The sequence below is a fragment of the Hyperoodon ampullatus genome (genome assembly GCF_949752795.1).
Source record: "Hyperoodon ampullatus genome assembly, chromosome: X".
In the NCBI taxonomy this organism is placed as follows: Eukaryota; Metazoa; Chordata; class Mammalia; order Artiodactyla; family Ziphiidae; genus Hyperoodon; species Hyperoodon ampullatus.
In genome coordinates, this window is record NC_136913.1 from 67798291 (window position 1) to 67806673 (window position 8383).

The window sequence follows — 8383 nt, forward strand, 5'->3', positions numbered from 1 at the left end:
TCTTCGGTTTCTTCCCTTGTGGTTTGATGATTGTCTTTAGTAGTATGCTTGTGTTCCTTTCTTTTTGTTTTGTGTGTATCTATTGTAGGTTTTTAATTAGTGATTACCATGGGGCTCATGTATATTGACCCATAATTATATCTACTTGGTTTTAGTTTCAAGCACATGATGAATAATCTACATTTCTTACTCCCCTCCACTACATTTTGTTATTTTGATATCATATTTTACATCTTCATGCTTATCCTTTCACTGTTTATTGTAGTTACAGTTGATTTTTACAAATTTTGTCTTTTAACCTATGTACTGATTTACTGAAGTGGTTGATCTTCAATCCTTACTCTATATTTGCCTTCCCTAATGGGATTTTCCCTTTCATATAGATTCTTACTCTTTTCTTCATTTATGGAAGATCCTTCAATATTTCTTTTAGGCTAAGTTTAGTACTGATGATTTTTTTTTTCTGCTTGTCTGACACTGTCTTTATCTTTCCTTCTATTCTAAATTATAATCTCGCTGGTAGCTTCTCCTAGTTTGCCAGTTTTTTTTTTTCCTTTCAGCATTTTGTATATATCATGCCACTCTCTTCCAGCATGCAGTTTCTGCAGAGACATCAGCTAATAGCTTTATGGGGATTCCCTTGTATATGACTGTTTTTCTCTTGCTGCCTTTAGAATTTTCTCTTTATCTTTAAATATTACCATTTTAATATTGATATGTGTTCATGTGGGTCTGTTTGGCTTCATCTTTTCAAGACTCCCTGTGCTTGGATATCTGTTTCCTTACTTAGGTTTTGGGAGTTTTCAGTCATAATTTACTCAAATACGTTTTTGACCCCCTTATCTCTTCTCCTTCAGGAACCCCTATAGTGCAATGTCACCAACACTTATCTTTTACCATTTAGGTAATACCCATTCTAAGGTGTAAGGTGTTATCTCATTATGATTTTGACTTCTATTTCCCTAATGATTCATAATGTTAAGAATCTCTTCATGTACTGGTTGCCCATTTGAATAGGTTCTTTGGAGAGTGGCTATTTATATCCTTTTCCCATTTTCAAATTTAAATTATTTGGGTTCTTACTATTGATTTGTGTGTGTTCCTTATATACATATTGGACATAAACTCTTTTTCAGATATATAGTTTGCAAATGTTTTCTCACATTTGGTAAGTTTCCTTTTCATTTTGTTGATTTTTTTTCTCTGCAAAAGCTTTTTACTTTTATGTCATCCCACTTGTCAACTTTTGCTTTTGTTGCCTGTGGTTTTGGGGTCATAGCAAGAAATCATTGCTGAAGGCAATGTCATGCAGATTTTCCCTTTGTTTTATTCTAGGAGTTTTATGGTTTTAAGTCTTATGTTTAAGTCTTTAATCCATTTTGATTTGATTTTTGTGTACAGTGTAAGATAAGTGTCCAATTTCATTCTTTTGTATGTGGATATCCAGTTTTCACAGTACCATTTATTCAAGAGACTATCTTTTCCCCAATATGTGTGCTTGGCATCCTTGTTGAATTTCATTTGTCTGTCTATATGTGTTTTTTTTCAGCATCCTCTGTTCTGTTCCATTCATCTAGATGCCTGTTTTTATTAAAGTATCATACTGTTTTCATTACTGTAGCTTTCTAATATATTTTGAAATCAGGAATCTTTGTTATTCTCACTCAACATTTCTTTGGTTATTTGTTCATTTTGTATGTGGTTCCATATGGATTTTAGGATTATTTTTAAGTTTTATTAAAGAATGCCATTGGAATTTAAATAGGGATTGCATTTAATCTGTATATCACTTTGTGTAATATGACCATTTTAATAATATTAATTTTTCTAATCCATGAATATGATGTGTGTCATTTTATATGTGTCCTCTTTCATTTCCTTCATCAGTATTTTACACTTTTCAGTGTACAGTTATTTTATCTCTTTAGTTAATTACTAAATGTTTTAATCTATTGGGTATTTTTGTAAATTAGATTGTTTTCTTAAATTCTATTTTGAATAGCTTGTTATTGATGTATAGAAATGCCACTGAATTTTTTCATGTTGATGTTATATCCTGCAACTTTACTGAATTTGTTTGTTTATTCTAACAGTTGTATGTGAGTGTGTGTGTGTGTGTGTAGTGTAGTGAGTGTTTAGACTTTTCTATGTATATAATCATGTCATCAGCAGAGATCATTTTAACTCTCTCCTTTCAATTTTGATACATTTTATTTATTTTTCACTGTCTGATTTCTCTAGTTAGGACTTCCAGTACTACTTTGAAAAACAATAGTGAGAGTGGGAATCTTTGCTTTGTTCCAGGTCTTAGAGGATGAGCTTTCAGTTTATCCCCATGAATTATAATGGTAGTTGTGATTTCTTCATACATGGCATTTATTGTGTCAAGGTAAGGTCTTTTTTGTACATGTATCACTGAGAACTTTCATCATGAAAGGGTGTTAAATTTTGTTAAATACTTTTCCTACACCTACTGATATGACCATATGGTTTTTATTCTTCATTCTGTTCATGTAATATATTACATTGATTAATATTTATATGTTGAAATATCCTTGCATCCCAGAAATAAATCCCACTTGGTCATGTGAATGATCCTTTTAATATGCTGTTGAGATGATTTTGCTATTATTTTATTGAGGATTTTTTCATCTAAGTTCTTCAGGGATTCTGACTTCTAGTTCTCTTTTCTTGTGGTGTCTCTATCTGGCTTTGGAATCAGGGTAATGATAGTTTCATAAAATGAATTTGGGAGTGTTCCTTCTTCTGTTTTTGGAAAGAGATTAATAAGGTTTTGTATTGTATTAGTTCTTTAAATGTTTGGTAGAATTCAACCAACAAATCCTGGTCCCGGGATTTTCGTTGATGGGATGTTTTTGATCTTTGTTTCTTCTTGGTTTGATCAGGCTTTCTATTTCTTGAATAGGTCTTTTAGGTTGTATGTTTCTAAGAATACATCTATTTCTTCTAGTTTACCCAACTTGTTGGTGTATAATTGTTTAAAATAGTCCTTTATGGGCCTTTTATTTCCATATTATCTTTTATAATGTCTCCTCTTTCATTTCTGAATTTACTTTAGTGATCTCTCTTTTCTTCTTTTTTAGTGTAGCTAAGAGTTGTCTATTTTGCTCATCTTTTAATACACCAAATCTTATTTTTCTTGTCTTTTTCCTAAAGATTTTCTATTACACTTCTTTCTGCTTGAAACTTTATTATTGAATATTATCTTCCTTATTCTAACTCTGGATTTAGTTCTTCTTTTTTATAGTTCCTGAAGTTGTAAATTGAGATTGTTGAATTGAGATCTTTCTTCTTTTTAAATGTAAGCATGTAACACTATAAACTTTCCTCTTAGCAGTATTTCTGCTGCATCACATAATTTTAGCGGGTTGCATTTGCATTTTTGATAGTTTTAAGGTATTTTTTAAAATTTTCTTATTTTTTTTAACATCTTTACTGGAGTATAATTGCTTTACAGTGGTGAATTAGTTTCTGCTATATAAAAAGGTGAGTCAGCTATATGTATACATATATCCCCATAAACCTTTCCTCTTACATCTCCCTCACACCCTCCCTATCCCAGCCCTCTAGGTGATCACAAAGGACAAAGCTGATCTCCTTGTGATACACGACTGCTTCCCACTAGCTATCTATTTTAGATTTAGTAGTGTATATTTGAATATACCACTCTCTCACATCATCCCAGCTTATGCATCCTCCTACCCTTGTCCTCAGGTCCAATTACTACATCTGCATCTTCATTCCTGTCCTGCCCTTATATTCTTCAGACCATTTTTTTTTAGATTCCATATATATGTGTTAGCATATGGTATTTGACTTTCTCTTTCTGACTTAATTCACTCTATATGAAAGACTCTAGGGCGATCAACTTCACTGCAAATAACTCAATTTCTTTTCTTTTTATGGCTGATAACATTCTATTGTATATATGCACCACATCTTCTTTATCCACTCATCTGTCGATGGACATTTAGGTGGCTTCCAAGTCCTAGCTATTGTAAATATTGCTGCAATGAACATTGTGCACATGACACTTTTTGAATTATGGTTTTCTCAGGGTATATGCCCAGTAGTACGATTGCTGGGTCATATGGTAGTTCTATTTTTAGAATTTTAGGGACTTCCATACAGTTCTCCATAGTGGTTGTATGAATTTACACTCCCCCCAACAGTGCAAGAGGGTTCCATTTTCTCCACATCCCCTCCAGCATTAATTGTTTGTAGATTTTTTGATGACAGCCATTCTGACCAGTGTGAGGTGATACCCCATTATAGCTTTGATTTGCATTTCTCTAATGATTAGTGATGTTGAGCATCCTTTCATGTGTTTGTTAGCAATCTGTATATCTTCTTCCAAGAAATGTCTATTTAGGTTTTCTGCTCACATTTGGATTGGGTTTTTTGTTTGTTTGATATTGAGCTGCATGAGCTGCTTGTATATTTTGGAGATTAATCCTTTGTCAGTTGCATTGTTTGCAAATATTTTCTCCCATACTAAGTGTTATCTTTCCATTTTGTTTATGGTTTCCTAGGATGTGCATAAAATTTTGTTTCATTAGGTCCCATTGATTCATTTTTGATTTTATTTCCATTTCTCTAGGAGGTGGGTCAAAAAGATCTTGATGTGATTTATGTCATAGAGTGTTCTGCCTATGATTTCCTCTAAGAGTTTTATAGTGTCTTGCTTTACATTTAAGTATTTAATCCATTTTGAGTTTATTTTTATTTATGGTGGTAGGATTTCATTCTTTTACATGTACCTGTCCAGTTTTCCCAGCACCAATTATTGAAGAGGCTGTCTTTTCTCCACTCTATATTCGTTCCTACTTTATCAAAGATAAGGTGACCATATGTGCATGGATTAATCTCTGGGCTTTCTATCCTGTTCCATTGATCTATATTTCTGTTTTTGTGCCAGTACCATACTGTCTTGATTGCTGTAGCTTTGTAGTATAGTCTGAAGTCTGGGAGCCTGATTCCTCCAGGCCCGTTTTTCTTTCTCAAGATTGCATTGACTATTCGGAGTCTTTTGTGTTTCCCTACAAATTGTAAATTTTTTTGTTGTAGTTCTGTGAAAAATGCCATTGGTAGTTTGATAGGGATTGCATTGAATCTGTAGATTTCTTTGGGTAGTATAGTCATTTTCACAATATTGATTCTTCCAATCCAAGAACATGGTATATCTCTCTATGTGTGTGTATCATCTTTAATTTCTTTCATCAGTGTCATAGTTTTCTGCATAGAGTTCTTTTGTCTCCTTAAGAAGGTTTATTCCTAGGTATTTTATTCTTTTTGTTGCAGTGGTAAATGGGAGTGTTTCCTTAATTTCTGTTTCAGATATTTTGTTGTTAGTGTATAGGAATGCAAGAGATTTATGTGCATTAGTTTTGTATCCTACTACTTTACCAAATTCACTGATAAGGTCTATTAGTTTTCTAGTAGCATGTTTAGGATTCTCTGTGTATTCTATCATGTCATCTGCAAACAGTGACAGTTTTACTTCTTCTTTTCTGATTTGGATTCCTTTTTCTTCTCATTGCCATGGCTAAAACTTTCAAAACTATGTTGACTAATAGTGGTGAGAGGGGGCAACCTTGTCTTGTTCCTGATCTTAGTGGAAATGGTTTCAGTTCCTCACCATTGAGAACGATGTTGGCTGTGGGTTAGTAATTTATGGCCTTTGTTATGTTGAGGCAAGTTCCCTCTATGCCTATTCTCTGGTGGGTTTTTATCGTAAATGGGTGATGATTTTCTTGAAAGCTTTTTCTGCATCTATTGAGAGGATCATATTGTTTTTATCCTTTAATTTTTAATATGGTTTAACACGTTTTTTGATTTGTGTATATTGAAGAATCCTTGCATTCCTGGCATAAACCAGGAGTTTTATAATATCTGGTCTTACATTTAGGAGTAATGCATTTTGAGTTTATTTTCTTTTTGTACAATGTTAAAGAATGTTCTAATTTCATTTTTTACATGTAGCTGTCCAGTTTTCCCAGCACCATTTATTGAATAGATTGACTTTCCTCCATTGTATATTCTTGCCTCCTTTGTCATAGTTTAATTGACCACAGGTGCGTGGGTATGCTTCTGAACTTTCAATCCTGTTCCATTGTTCTATATTTCTGTTACTATGATGCCAGTATCATACTATTTTGAGGACTGTAGCTTTGTAGTTTAATCTGAAGTCAGGGAGCCTGATTCCTCCAGGTCTGTTTTTCTTTCTCAAGATTGTTTTTGTTATTTGGGTCTCTTTTGTGTCTCCTTACAAATTTTAAGATTTTTTGTTCTAGGTCTGTGAAAAGGGCCTTGGTAATATGTGAGGGATTGCATTGAATCAGTAGATTGCCTTGTGTTGTATAGTCATTTTGACAATATCGATTCTTCCAGTCCAAGAACATGATATATGCTTCAATCTGTTGTGTCATCTTCAATTTCGTGCATCAGCATCTTATTGTTTTTGAAGTACCAGTCTTTTGCCTCCTTGGGTAGGTTTATTCCTAGGTATTTTATTGTTTTTAATGCAATGGTATATGGGATTGTTTCCTTGATTTCTCTTTCTGATTTTTTGTTGTTAGCGTATAGAAATGCAAGAGATTTCTGTGTATTAATTTTGTATCCTGTAACTTTACTAAATTCATTGATGTAGTGTTCTGGTAGCATCGTTAGGATTTTCTATGTATAGTATCATGTCATCTGCAAACTGACAATTTTATTTCTTCTTTTCCAATTTGGATTCCTTTTATTTATGTTTTCTTCTCTGATTGCTGTGTCTAGGACTTCCCAAAGTATCCTTGTTTGTTCCTGATCATAGAATAAATGCTTTCAGCTTTTCACCATTGAAAATGATGTGTGCTGTAGGTTTGTCATATATTGGCCTTTATTATGTTGTGATTTGTTTCCTCTGGTCCCACTTTCTGGAGAGTTTTTATCATAAATGGGTATTGAATTTTGTCAAAAGATTTTTCTCCATCTACTGATATGATCATATGGTTCTTATTCCTCAGTTTGTTGATTTGCTGTATCACATTGATTTATTTGCAGGATAGTGAGAAATCCTTGCATCCTTGGGACAAATCCCAATTTATCATGGTGTATGATCCTTTTAATGTATTGCTGGATTCAGATTGCTAGTATTTTGTTGAGGATTTTGGTTTCTATGTTCATCAGTGATATTGGCATGTAATTTTCGTTTGTGTGGTATCTTTTTTCTGGTTTTGGTATGGGGTGATGGTGGCCTCACAGAATGAGTTTGGGAGTATTCCTTCTTGTGCAATATTTTGGGATAATTTCAGAAGGATAGGTGTTAACTTTTCACTAAATATTTGATAGAATTCACCTGTGAAGCCATATTGTCCTGGACTTTTGTTGGGAGAATTTGTTAAGTTGTTGTGGGACCTCAGTTCCCTGACCAGGGATCAAACCCACATCCCCTGTGTTGGAAGTGAGGATTCTTTTTTTTTTTTTTTTTTGCAGTATTCAGGCCTCTCACTGTTGTGGCTTTTCCCATTGCGCAGCACAGTCTCCGGATGCACAGGCTCAATGGCCATGGTTCATGGGCCTAGCTGCTCCATGGCATGTGGGATCTTCCCGGACCAGGGCACGAACCTGTGTCACCTGCATCGGCAGGCAGACTCTCAACCACTGTGTCACCATGGAAGCCCTGGAAGTGTGGATTCTTAACCACTGGGCTACCAGGGAAGTCCCTGTTGGAAATTTTTAAATCACAGTTTCTATTTCAGTTCTTGTGATTGGTCTGTTTATATTTTCCATTTCTTCCTGTTTCAGTCTTTGGAGTTTTATCTTTCCAAGAATTTGGTCATTTCTTCCAGGTGGAAGGCTGTCCATTTTCTTGACATACAATTGCTTATACAGTCTTTTGTGATCCTTTCTATTTCTGTGGTGTCTGTTGTAACTTCCCCCTTTTTATTTCTAATTTTATTGATTTGAGTCCTCTCCCCTTTTTTTCTGGATGAGCCTGGCTAAAAATTTATCCATTTTGTTTATTTTGTCAAAGAATCAGCTTTTAGTTTCATTTATCATTTCTATTGTTTTCTTCATTTCTATTTCATTTATTTTTGCTCTGAGCTTTATGATTTCTTTCCTTCTATTAAGTTTGGATTCTGTTTGTTCTTCTTTCTCTAGTTGCTCAGGTTAGGTTGTTTATTTGTGATTTCTCTTTTGTTTCCTGAGGTAAGATTGTATTGCTATAAACTTTCCTCTTAGAAATGCTTTTGCCATGTCTATTGGATTTTGATCATCATACTTTCATTTTCATTTGTCTCTAGTTATATTTTGATTTCCTTTTTATTTCTTCAGTGATCATTTGTTATTTAGTAGTATATTGTTTAACCTCTACATG